We start from the raw sequence: 14,704 nt of genomic DNA, 5'->3' as shown, positions 1-14,704 counted from the left end.
GTTTCCTTGCTTTTTTGACGTTAATGTGACATTGACATTGACACATAATATAAACTCTATAAACAAATTACACCTGAATAGGTATAGTAAGGAAAATAAAAATGCGGAGAATAAGATTTTGACAGGCTGCAACTTTGCTACGGGTAGAAATAATGATCTAGGACCATAAAGCTTTCAGTGGGAGCTTACGATGTATCGCATGACACCCCCTTTCTATTTAATTAAATGTTTCAAAATGGCGTCCCGCCGCCATAGCTTCCTCCTTATTTAATACATGGATAATGTATCAGCGTCCTTATTTCTTGTTCTTAACTAAATTTGTTAAGTTTATTAATAACGCAAATATCTTATCGCATCTATTCTTAACTGAATGTAACATGTTTTTTTAAACATAACCTCTCAAAAACTTTAATTATTTTATTTCCCTACAATTGGCACCACTGAAATTTGTCAGAGTGACCAACATCGGAAGGACACAATCACGCAAAATGGCGGGCACCTAGTAGTGATCATTTACTTTTTTTTCATTGAATTGGCAGTCCAGGTATATTTATTAAGTTCGTGGCTTACAATAACTCATCAGAGACAACAAAAAAACAAAACTAACCTTAAAAACTAGATAACTACAAAAGACTCACGGAGTGAGGTCAAGCCACAAACTAATAGGAGCTTCACATGAAAGATCATCTTAAGGTGTTTATGGTCAAATTATAATTAAACAATTAATAAATTTCTAATCTACTTTTGACGATAAAAAAAAACTCTTTTAACGGAAACTTAGGGTGATACAAAACTTTTGAATTTATCCGCATGTATATCAAAGTCACAATTACTCTAAAGGAAAGTATACACATTATCAAAAATTGTCAACTATTCTAAGAACATGATTCATAACTCTGGGGTTTATATTACACAAAGCGACTTAACAATTTTAACAGTGCCCCCCCCTCTTATATTTAAATCCTAAATCTTTTAGTCGTGCGGGACAAAGACGACGCGATCGAAAAACGCAGCGGTACCACCGAAAAGAGACTTCTTACCCCGTTCGCTTGGCCTTGAGACGGGTCAAGGGGGCGCGGGACCACGAGGGGCGCGGAGTAGTACCACCTAAACAGGCCTATTTAATGCCTCTTTTTTTTTTATAATACCCGGCTGCATTTTTGGCCGCGGCTGTGTGAATTTGATTATCGTTTCCTTCGGTTTTGTGGCGGATGAAAAGAATGTTTGGTTTGGGCGTTAGAGAAGGATAGAAATCGAGTTTTTTTTTTCTCCTTTATTTCTTCGTCATCAGGGGCGCAGGTTTTGGTAATTTTAGACGCGGCTTGCATTTTACATAAATTAATGCAGGTGCACCGATTTTATTATCACGATGGGGTGGAATGGTCGGAAAAGGGTTGCTTGCTGTTTTGTTGCAGGTTGATATAGTTAATGGGTTTCTACCTAAGGCAGGTTCATTGTAGATTAAGTACCAAACGAATTACGATCTTAATTTGGTTGATATAAAAAAAACTGTTGACTTAACCCAGGGTTAAAACTGACCCATCAGGTGGTTCAAAAAAAAACTTTATATATTATTGATCCTACCTGTTCACCACAAACATATAAAAACAAACAATGAAAATGTGAAAACGCACCCTACCACCCGCTTGGTGAAATTCACGGGTGGTTGTCTGGTTGATACAAGATTTGGTATTGCGAAAGTCACCACCTGATGGGTCTCTCTCTCTCCATAACGGTATCCGAAATCTCACCATCTATATAGCGGAATGAATGATATAAAATTTCATTGTCAGGACGATGTGATATATCATGTATAAGATGATCCTTTTCAGACCCTTTTGCTTTATTATTTGTGCCTATTTAACCGTGAATTTTGAAAATATCGCTGAAGTTTTGAGGAGTGGGGAACCTAAGATGATTTTTAGGTATGGCATTTACATAAGTTTTTGGAATGTAATGAGTATCAACCAGTCACGGCAAGAAATAGGGCGATCCCTTTTGAATATCGAGGGTTCTCTCTTTCATTATCCATGGGGCACAGTTGACAGTTGTCAATGTCAATGTCAAATGACAGTTCACAACACGTACTGTCAACCAAGACAGCTGACAGTATAGGCTTATACTAAGAAGATTAAACTGAGGAATTTCAGGTTTTGGCATACATGAAAAGGCAATGAGTTAAAAAAATGGCTGACACTTAAAGATACCAAGTCTCGCTTTATCCACTCTTCCCGCTTTTCTTATCCAAGGACAGTTGACATTGCTTTAATAGAATTTAATTTTGACAGCACGTATTGCCGACCAAGAAGAACTCGCTCAGGAGCTTCAATACTGGGAAAAGAACGAGGACCAGTAACGCCCAAAAAATTACTATTAAATCAGTTCATTCTTTTCCTATCCATGGGTCACAGCTACAAGTGACAACTGACAGTGCATTTTCATAAAAAATTAACCTTGACAGCGCAAACTAAGAAGATTAAGCTGAGGAATTTCAGCTAGTAGAAAGCATCCAAAGCTAGTGAGGTCAAAAGATGGCTTACTTTTAATGTTACCAGGTCTCTCTCTCTCTCTCTCTCTCACTCGCCTTATCCACTCTTCTCCCTTTTCATATCCGAGGATGACAAATGACATTGCTTTAATAGAGTTTGACTTTGACAGCACGTACTGCCAACCAAGGAGAACTCGCTCAGGAGCTTCAATACTGGGAAAAAAAACAAGAACCAGTGACGTCAAAAAAATGACCACAAAGTCAGTTCTCTCTTTTTTTATGCAAGGTCACATCTAATAAGTGACAGCTGACAGTGCATTTCAATAAAATATTACTTTGACAGCCCATATTAAGAAGATTAAACTAAGGAATTCTAGCTATTGGGAAACTTCCAAAGCCGGTGAGGTCAAAAAAACATGTTTATACATAACGCTACCAAATCTCTCTCTTTTGCCTTATGCATTCTTTTCGCTTTTAATATTCAAGAATGACAGTTGACAATGACACCTGACGTTGCATTACTCTAATTTTACTTTGACAGCAGAGGATGCCAACTAAGAAGAACTCGCTCAGGAGCTTCAATACTGGGAAAACAACGAGGACCAGTAACGCCCAAAAAATTACTATTAAGTCAATGTATTCTTTTTCTATCCATGGCTCTCAGCTACAAGTGACAACTGACAGTGCATTTTCATCAAAATTTAACCTTGACAGCCCATATTAAGAAGATTAAACTGAGGAATTTTAGCTATTGGGAAAAATCCAAAGCCGGTGAGGTAAAAAAAATCGTGTTTATACATAACGCTACCAAATCTCTCTCTCTTGCCTTAAGCATGTTTCTCGCTTTTAATATTGAAGAATGACAGTTGACAATGACACCTGACGTTGCATTACTATAATTTTACTTTGACAGCAGAGGATGCCAACTAAGAAGAACTCGCTCAGGAACTTCAATCTAGGGAACACAACGAGAATCAATGACGTCAAAAAAATGGTTACCAAGTGAGTTCTTTCTTTTTCGATATCCAAGAGTCACAACTGACAAGGGACAACTAATAATAATAATAAATGACTTTATTATTACCAAATAAGGCTACATAGTCGAAGTCTGGCCTTAGGCTACTTCACGACATAACTGACAGTGCATTTTCAATAAAATTTGACTTTGACAGCATAAGCTAAATACTAGGAAGAATAAACTGAGGAATTTTAAATCTGGGAAAACATCAAAAGCAAGTAAGATATGAAAATGGTTTAGAATTAAAGTTACCAAGTTTCTCTCTCTCTCCATATCCACTCTTTTCGCTTTTTTTTATCCAAGCGTGACAGTTGACGTTGCTTTAATACAGTTTTTAGTACACTTTGACAGCATGGACTTCTTATCAAGAAGAACACATTTAGGAGCTTCAATCTAGGGAACACAACGAAAACCAGTGAAAAAAATGGTTACCAATTGAGTTGTTTCTTTTTCTATCTATGAGTTACAGCGGACAAGTGACAACTAATACTAATAATAATAATAAATGACTTTATTATTATCAAACAAGGCTATATAGGCGAAGTCTTGCCAAAGGCTACTTCACTACACAAGGGAGAGTGCATTTTCAATAAAATTCGACTTTAACAGTACAGGCTATATACGAAGAAGGTTAAACTAAAGGACTTTAGCTAGTGGAAAACATCCAAAGCCAGTGAGGTCAAAAAATCGCTTACACTTAACGCTACCAAGTCTCTCTCTCTCGCCTTACCCACTCTTCTCGCTTTTTTTTTTATCCAATAGTGACAGTTGACAATGACAGTTGACATTACCTAAACATAGATGACTTTGACAGCGTGGACTGCCAATCAAGAAGAACACATTCAGGAACTTCAATCTTGGGAAAACAACGAGAACCAGCGCCGACAAAAAATGGATATGAATAGATTTTCAAATGGAAAAAAACATTTTCTTACAATATTTTGATGAATGACTCTTTTGCATAATCACGTTCCTTTAGACAATCCCACCACTTGGGCGGAACCAACAATAACAGAATACCACCACCTTCAAACCCCCAAACGATATTTAAACAAAAGTGTAAACAACCTTTTAGAAAGCGATACCTTCTTAACGTGTCAATATCTATTATGTACCGGGTGAATGAAAACATTGCATATAGTATTACCCCTATGAGTTGCTTCAAGTCTCTGGGACGTTCTGTTGTGATCTTTGGTAAGGCGGATTTACCGGTCAACGAGAATCGATTGGAGAGAGGTGACTTGGGAGGCATTTTTAGGAACCACTTATAATATTTTTTCTATAGAGGAGTTTATGAGGATGGATTGATTAGTAAGAACGCTATTCTGTGTCAAAGACTTAGGTACTTAGGATAGTCTTGGCTAGGACACTTTTTTTGCCTCTCTATTTTTACAACGTAATTGTAGTATTCTTAAACGGGTTTTGTGTAAAGAAAGTGCAGTTTTTACACAACAATTTCGTATCAGAATAATTCTTGTAGCTAAAAAACTTTCTTAGTTAGAGAGAGTTTTGTGTAACAAGGTCCAAGGGTCACCTAGTTTGAGGCTTTTAAAACATCAAATCTGTCAAATCTGTAAGAAAGTCAAAGAGCGTCAAAAAAAAAAGATGGAGGAATTCTTACTTAGTCAAGTTTTCACTCTCGGACTGCGAACTCGTCGAAGGCACCCTTACTTACGACTTAGGCTTCAAACGCCAATACTAATCTGTGACATTTCTCCACGCATTAAAGACTTTCACACCCCCGAAAACAGCTTCTAAAAGGCCGATAATCTTTTTTTTTTCTTTTTTTTTAATTTGCGCAACATCCTTTATGTCTGACTTGGCCGCCACGATAAGGCGATTAAGTTCCAAACTTTCGTTTAATATGGGATTAATTGTTAAAAAAAAAAAATGTGATAATAATAATAATAATAATAATAAATATTTTTTATTTGCATAGAAGAAACAAAAAAAATACAAGTTTACAAAATCTAGCAATAAATTTACGCAAATAAAAGGCCTACAAATTCAGAATTCTGCCATGGCAGATTCTGGTCTTTAACATTGTGGCCCCACACTTCATTAAAAAAAAATGGTAATTTCAGTAACGCTCATTAACAGTAACGCTTAACTAATAATTGATTAAATACAGCTTTTTCTTTAATCATATACCTAATAAACCTACATAATACTACATAAGAGTTCTAAATTCTAAATTTGACAGTTTAACATCAAGCAAAACAATACACACTGCAAATACCCAAAAAACAGATTACATTTTTTGTTAAATAACAAAAAATAGAAAAATTATTGCAGACAATAAATAAATAAATAAAATGATCCCAATACCAAAAATTGTAATAAATTACTTAAGAAAACAACCATTCAAAAAGTTAAAAAAAAAGAACTTAAATTATATACCCTGCTGATTCATTAGATTTACAATCATCCTCCTACGAAAAGTATTACAAGAAATTAATAATTGGTCCGGATCCAAATTTAAAGAATTTATTTGATAAGCAAAATTGTAAGAAAATGATCGTTTAAATAACTGTGTTTTATGTCTCGGAATGAGAATAGTATTTCTTCTTAAATTTAAATGGTGTACATCATTTCTAAAAGTTATTTTTTGATAGAGATAGGGCGGAGTACGATATATTAAAATTTTATAAAAAAAGTGTTAAAGAATGAGCAATTCTTCGATTATGCATATTAAGCCATCCAAGTGCGTGAAGTTTATGGGAAATGCGGTTTCTCCTGCGAATGCCAAATATTAGTCGAATGCAAGAGTTTTGGAGCTTTTGCAGTCTACCCCTATCCTCATAATCAAGACACCAACCATACACTACATCACAGTAATTACATTGTGAAAGGACCAATGAATCACATAAAAGCTTCTTAATATCTTTACTTAAATAGTGTCTATGCAAATAAATTAATTTCAAAGCAATATATGCCTTTTTAAGAATATTAGACACGTGATGTTTAAAACGAATATTATTATCTACTATAAGGCCCAAACTCTTACATTTGTCAACAACTGGAATTCTTTCGTCCCCCAATTTAATGTTTATATCATTTAAAATATTATTTACATTAGTTCGATTACCTATGAACATTATAGATGACTTCGAAGGATTTAATTTTAATAAATGCTTTGAAGAAACATCACAAATAGCTTGTAAATCTTGATTAATTTTAAACTCAGCCATTTTAAAATCTCCTGGTAAAAATGAATAATATAACTGCGTGTCGTCTGCGTAAAAATGATGGGCACAATGCTTTAATTGAAGATAAAATCTAGACGTGTAAATGATAAAAAACAAGGGTCCTAAAATACTACCCTGAGGCACACCACTTTCAACTTCCAAAGGATCAGATATGTCGTTATCTATTTTAACACGTTGAATCCTATTATTTAAATAAGAGGCAATTAAATTAATAGCAGCATCAGAAAAGCCAATATAATGAAACAAAGACTTTAAAATTGAGTGGCAAATCAAAAGCTTTAGTATAATCCAACAACACCAAAGCAGAAATCTTACCCTCATCCCTAGCCCGAATTAAGTCATCAATAACGTCCGCCATAGCCGAAGTACAACTATAATTTGTTCTAAATCCAGATTGCTTAGGTGGTAAAATATCATTATTATTAAGAAAACTACGAATTTGAGAGTCTAGAATGCGTTCGAGAATTTTTGAAAACGTTGGTAAAATACTAATAGACCTAAATTGACTAAAATCAGTTGGATTATGCACTTTCGGCAATGGCAACACAAAGGCTTCTTTCCAGCATTTGGGAAAGTAGTTTTTATTAATACACTCGTTAACAATATGTAAAATAAATGAAATAATAAAAGGACAGCATAGTTGAATTAACGTAATATTAAGATTATCCACCCCGAATGCTTTAGACTTAATACGTAATATAATTGCAGAAATAGTATTATAATCAGTGGGATGAAAAGAAAACTTATTTAAGGTTGGTAATGCATTCTGATCATAAAAATTAATTAACTCATCACAATTATCAATATTTGTCACTCTTGTACTATCTATAAAATATGAATTAAAATTGTTGGTATTTACAAAAGATTTAGGAATTTGCTTCTGCTTTGATGGCAATATTTTTCTTAGTTCACGCCACTTGTCCTTGTATGTACAATTCTCAAATTTATCACTATAAAAAGCCCTTTTTTCCGCTCTAATCGCTGTTGTTGTATAGTTTCTAAGCTGTTTGTAATAACTCCATTTAGCTGGCAGTTTAGTTGTTTTAAAATCCTTTAATGCCTTATTTCTTAATTTTGCAATAGTTTAATATTATCTGTCAGCCACGGAGAATCTTTTTTTTTTCGAACAACTATAGTTTTAATAGGAGCATGCTTGTCGAATAATTTGAGTAAATTATTGTTTAAAAAATGTATCTTATCATCTATGGATTCGAATTCATATATTAAATGAAATGGAACAGCCTCCAAATCCTCTTGAAAGTTGTTTAGGTTTATATCTTTTAAGGATCTATAAGATACAATGTGCGGTTGTACAATAGACTCCGTCACATTAAATTGAATTGAATCACATTAAATGATTTGTAAAAATAAGATCTATACTGTACTATATCTGATACAGTTCAGTTTTTTAGGACAATGTTGCTTGGCAAGCCTGGACAGTAAGATCCTGCTTAAAAGTGTACAGATTGTTAACATAATTGACGTGTAAATTCAAATCATGTTTTAATATTGGTAGCCCTGTAACAAATAGCGACTGCAAGGAATGACAATGTTACCAAGTCTGGTGAAATTTCACTAGATCTAGTGATTTTTGTAACATATTTAAGTTATATACTATTTTCCTAAGTTCTGCAACGGATTCATAAACACAAAATATGTTTAAAGTCAAATTAAGAGCCACAGTTATAATGGATCCCACTAGGGCTTAAATATGTTGGCAGCCCTGTAACAAAGAACAGGTTGCACAAGTAATGACAGTCCTACCAAGTCGAGTGAAATTTGTAGTAGGGATTTTCGTAACATATTTTCATAAGTATTGCACACCAACAGCACATCAAAGTTATGTAAATTCAAATCAAGTACCTCAGTTATATGGATACACACCAGGTTTAAATATGTTGGCAGGCTTGTATTGTTGTCGCAAAAAATGCTTTTATAGACGTTTTATAATTTACCGTTGGCAAAATGTCGGTCCGTTATGACGCAAAATATAACGCCCAAATAAAACCAATAATTTCTCAAATGAGGGCACTTCTTGGCACAACTTGGAATATTATCTATAGTGACAAGTTTTCGCCCCGTAATCGGGCATTATACCTGCAAGACGACTATGTAGTAACCAGATAAACAAACAACATCCGGCGTGAGTGAAATAAATGCAATAAAGGTACAGACGGAGCGAGTAAATGCAGCGAACGCGATCCAAGGCCACGCATCCCGCGTACCGCTCCGCACCTCGCCCGATTCGAAGGACCACGGCGGATTCAATGACCCAACTATTTAGAGGTCGTTTAGAGGGCACGCATTGCGTGTCTGGATATGCATCGGGTGCGGCGAGAAGGGTACAGAGGGGCAGGGAGAGAGGAATCCGCGGTCCGCAGCGACTGAGCGGAGCGGAGCGTCCAAAAAAAAAACCGAATAAATTGAGAATAACGTCGAGATTACGATTGAGAAGGGCGCGGCATGTTTGGCCGTACGACTGGTTTATTTATTTGGCGTTTTTTATTTTGGAATTTTTTTTCGGGGGTTTTCTGTGAGGAGAAACTGTCTTAACCTCCAGGTCTTAAACTGTATGATATTATTATGAAAATGTAAATACGTTAATTATTCTCCTAGTGTTTGTACAATTTTATTAGTATTCTGTAGTTAAAGTCGATTCGTAGGGTTTATTATTTCTATCTATATTGTTTAGTTTTTAAGTAGTTCATCTTGTTCGAGAGCCCCAATTTAGGTTATATTATTGTAAATTCCTGTAGTTCTAATTTTCTAGATTTTGTATACTTGCTTGCTTTGACTGTCAGTATTCCCCTAAAATTATTGGTCTCTTTGGGCAAAAATAACGAAGATAATTCTAAATATTTCGAAACTGTTCCATCGGGTTTTAAAAAGGACGCGCTTCATGACAATTCATTCAGTTTTAATTGTTTAGTCAGTTTTTACCTTGGAAACAATTAAACGACAGTCAAGGCGAGTTAGGTTAGTGTTTTTGACGTTGACAATAAAAGTGTGTTCCCGAATTTCGTTACAATTGGTGTCAGAAGTGGGATATTTGGAAGCTCATTTTAGTGGATGCCTTTAACAAGAAGTCAGGCCAAGATGGAGACCGAGACATTGATGGAGCTGCTATTAAGGAAGTTTGACGAGCAAAAAGTAGAACAAGAAGAACGAGACCGCAAACAAAGGAAAGAACAAGAAGAGCGAGACAAGAAACAGGAAGATTTACTAAAGACAATTAAATCTGATCTGAAGAAGGAAAATGAAGACCTAATAAGGACCATGAAAGATGACTTATTTAATTTAAAAGATAATCTTAAAAAGGAGCAGGATGAACGAGTTTTACAACTTAAAGAAGATCTGGAGAAGAATCAGAAACAAATTAATGACCAACTTTGAAGCAACGGTAGAAGAAGAATTGGGGCAAGTACAAACAAAGAGCCAAGAACTCTCCTCTTCATCCCGATCCTGGAATGCAAATAATGATGAAAGTAAAGCCACCAAAATTCGACGGCAAAGAAGCATGGAGTACCTATTTGAACCAATTTGAGGCCGCTGCTAGGGGAAATCGCTGGGATAACGAAGAAAAGGCAATCAATCTTAAGCTAAGCCTTAGAGGAGAAGCTACAGAAATATTAAGAATGGTGCCATCTGAGGATCAGCTCAATTTCTACTTCTGGTGCGTACCTTAGAGATGAGATACGGTGAAGCTCATCTACAACAAGTGTACCAGGCTCAATTGAACAACCCGAGGAAGGACTCCAACAGTTTGAGGCCGATGTTGCTCGATTAGTAAATCTGGCTTACCCTTCAGCCCCTTTAACAGAGTTCCGAGAACAAATTTCTATAAATTGTTTTATTGACGGAGTTCGAGATCCAGATACTAGCCACGCTCTAAGGATGGCTCATCATAAAAGTATATCAGAAGCTTTGGCCCATGGACTAGAGTATGAGGCAGCTTTTCAAGCAACTAGAAGTCAGACACGAATAAGACAAATCAGAACTTCGGAAAGTGATCTCGAAGACCGCCTAAAGAAGATTGAATCATTATTAGCGAGGAAACCTAAAAGACCATTGCAATGCTGGAATTGCAATGAGGAGGGGCACCTTAAACGTCAATGCCCCAAGCCTTTAAGAGATCCAAGGAACCAGGACTAGGTGCTACCAAGCCCCACGTATAAGACTAAACCGGCTGCCACATCCTGGAGAGAGCTTGGTAGTACCGGGTAAAATATGCGGCCGTGAATGTGAGATGGTAGTGGATACAGGATCAAGTCATACTATCGTGAAGCCAAACGTCGTAGCACACAGGCTTTCAGCACCCCCCCCAATTTAATTCTGGATACAGAAAAAGGATCCCGATTCTTGGATTGCATGAACTACAGTCACCATTGGCTTAACAATATTCCAACAGCCAGTACTAGTGGCAGAAATCATATTAGGATTAGATGTTATGAATGCTCAGCAGTTTAAAATGGATGTATATAACCGGATATTGACGGCGAGAAATGAAGAGATTTTTATGCACCACCTATATGAAGATAAAGTAAATACCAGAGTCCTCTATACCTCCAGACATTTACAGATCTAACGACATCTGTTGGCACAATGTTATTTTACTTATATCTGTATGACATCTGTCATTATTGTCCTAGTACAGGGCCTTGAAAGCTTGGACGATTCAGAGAACAGTGAAAAAGCTTTTACTCCTCGACATATAGATGGCGGTAAGAAAGCATAATTACCTCCTCAAGAATACAAGGAGTGTCAAGCATCTGATTGTACTATAATATGCGGCCATTATTTATAGTTTTTTAGAAAAAGATGTGCTAAATCTATGGATAACAAAAGAGACAGATTTTCTGCCTTGCAGCTATGAAAATTTTAATTAACAATTCTATTTGAAATTCTATTTCTTGTGAAGACTTAGACCTATCTTTCTAGTAAGAAATGTATGTGTGGCTCTTTCAGAACTTATAGTACGCAAATAGCAACAGTGATAAACGCAGGACTCTGTTTAATATGGAAAGGAAGAGGTCCCAATTTTCTAATTACCCTACAGAATTTTAAATTTCCCGCTATTATAACTTCACAAACTCATTTTCTTTGGTAATACTCCTCGAGATTCAGAGGGCGCAACTTTCAATATTTTTTCGGGCTCTTATGGGCGTTTTCTATCTAAGAAGTATTAATCGATGGTTATAGTAACCCTTTCCAAGAGGTGTTCATATTCCAATTGAACGTACAGTTATTCCAAATAAAAAAAACGCTGAATGTACTCGATTTCGATTTTTAAGTAAGGGTTCATTACAAAACTTAAATCCATTTCTTCCATGGAAATATTAGATCTTTTTAGTGAACAGAGAGTGACATTGTAACTAAAATATGGTACAATTTATACAAAAATCAACAAAGCAGAGACGTTTTTTGAGCATATGACCCCGTACTAAATGTCGGATACTTCAGTTCTGTCAGACAGTGGCGCAGGCGCTAGCTGCTCATGTAGTTACTAAGCTTATATACAGGGCGTACCAAAAGTATGGACACACCCAAAAATTTTGGGAAATATGGGCCCTAGAAAAAAATCTTTAAATACAAAAGTTTTGGAGAATCAATCGGTGCATCTGATGGTGACCTTAAAGTTGACCTTGAGCTTGACCTTCAAGGTTATTTGAAGATCAAAGCGATTTTTTTAAATGGGAACCCCTATTTTTGACACTGGATTCTGAAAGAGCGGAAAATTTTACGTCCGGGTATGTATTGAGGTATGAGATTGAAGTAATCCGAAGAGGTCAAATAATGACTCGCGAGTTCAGTGGTAAAAGAAAACAAATGAAGGTCATACCCTAGGTAAGTCTTAACGAGGAACCCAACGGTGACCTTGGATTTGACGTTGAACCTCATTTTCAAGGTCATTTGACCATTGAAGGTCATTTCTTCAAATAGAAATCCTTATATTTGACCTCTTGGGATTACTTCAACCTCATACCTGAAATCATACCCGGACGTAAAATTTTCCGCTCTTTCAGAATCCGGTGTCAAAAATAGGGGTTCCCATTTAAAAAATCGCTTTGACCTTCAAATAACCTTGAAGGTCCAGCTCAAGGTCAAGTTTAAGGTCACCATCAGATGCACCGATTGATTCCCCAAAACTTTTGTATTTAAAGATTTTTTCTAGCGCCCATATTTCCCAAGATTTTTGGGTGTGTCCATACTTTTGGGACACCCCAAATATGCACACACATGGATATCAATATAAGAAATTCAGCAATTCAGCTAGTTTGAAGAAAAGAAAGAGGAAAGAAGAAAAGTTGGATCTAGTTACTGACATATCACTTAACATTGACATATTTAATGGACGCCATCTGCTTTTATCATCTATTTCCTCATTTCACTCAGACAGATGTACATGAAGTTAGAGGTGTTCTCCATACAGTTAAGAATAAACACACTTCTGGGATTAATGGATTGTCTGTTAACACTACTCAAAGTCTACAAAATCTTCTCTCTCTTCTCTCTTGCTTTTGCAACTACATTTCTGAATAACCTCAAGAATCTATTGTAAAACATTTGTTTATAGGTGGTGGCATCTCACTATAACATGCCTATTTAAGATCATAGAAATGTCGCTTAAGCAATGAATCATGAAGTCTCTTTGAACTGGAAATCCAGCGGTTTTCTGTGATTTCTCTAAGGCATTTGATTGCGTTAATCACAGAGTATTACTCGGTAAGCTCGTTTGTCCAGGTTTCAGAGGTGTAACTCTGGACTGGTTCGAATCATTCTTGTCTAACAGAAGGCAAATCGTCAAGTCATTGAATGACTTAACTGCTGTAAGCCCAATAGATCATGGAGCTCCCCAGTGCTTATTTTATTTCCTCTCAATATTAATGACCTTGCATCTCTTGATATAAGAGGTCGTTTAACAAATTTTGCAGATGCTGCACTATTCTATTGACTCATAAGACTTCAACTTGGGACCACGTGATTGCTATCAGCCAATAGGACACCCAAAATCGGGTCTCTTATTGGCTGATAGGAATCACGTGGTCCCAACGGATCTGTAATTACGGATCCATGTGGATTCAGGCTTACAGGTACAATATTTTGACAGTTTTAGAGTTTCAAACTACGATTTTGGGAGAAACAGGAATAATAACATGTTGTGTTTACACCTATTATTGTCAATAAAAGTGTAATTAAAAGAGCTTTCTAATTTGACTCGATAATATATATACGTGTGCCGATAGGATTCTAATAGAAAGCCGCACAAAATCCGCCTACGTAATGTGCTATTTTCGTTTCGATTCGGTCCAAAAATATGTATTGTGCGTATAATGTGGTAGTACCGGCGGCGCATTTTATTCGTCTAAATGGGTGCATTGAACTTTTTGCGAGTCCAAATTTAAAACAAACACACGCATCGCACGCGCATTTTGTTGCAGCAAAACACTATGCTGTAGCTTTAAAATGGGAACAGATTATAGAAATTATGAGATAAATGTTTATCTTTATTGTGTGTCTGCTTTGTTTTCGCTTATAGTATCAATATATAAAGTTGTTTTCTTCAAAATGTCACGTTTTTGGAAAGTCTAGTTAATTGTCGTCGTTTTTTTTTTAAAGTTGACGCGATTTTGATTTTGCAACCGCGACATATACAGGAGAAGTTTTTTAACAAATGACAGATTTAGGGACTTTTTTATATTGGGTTGGTACTTCATATGAATAAGACGAGCACTAGTAAATCCCTAAATAAATCCGTCACCTGTCAAGGAGTAAATCATGACAAAGCAAATCTAGGGATATTATTGTTTTTTTTTTACTGTCAATTCGTCAGCCTAAAGATGTCTCTTACTTGACAAACCTTTAAGAATTTGCCTAGATGACAAATCTAGGGACATTTCTGTCAAACCTTATGCCTTAAATCTTCGGTTCGCTTTATATCGTAAGAATAAATTTGTAACTTTCACTGGGCCTCTGTTTTTGCACTTTCTC

This window comes from Anthonomus grandis, chromosome 10, assembly GCF_022605725.1.
Source record: "Anthonomus grandis grandis chromosome 10, icAntGran1.3, whole genome shotgun sequence".
Lineage (NCBI taxonomy): Eukaryota > Metazoa > Arthropoda > Insecta > Coleoptera > Curculionidae > Anthonomus > Anthonomus grandis.
This window is presented reverse-complemented; position numbering follows the sequence as displayed.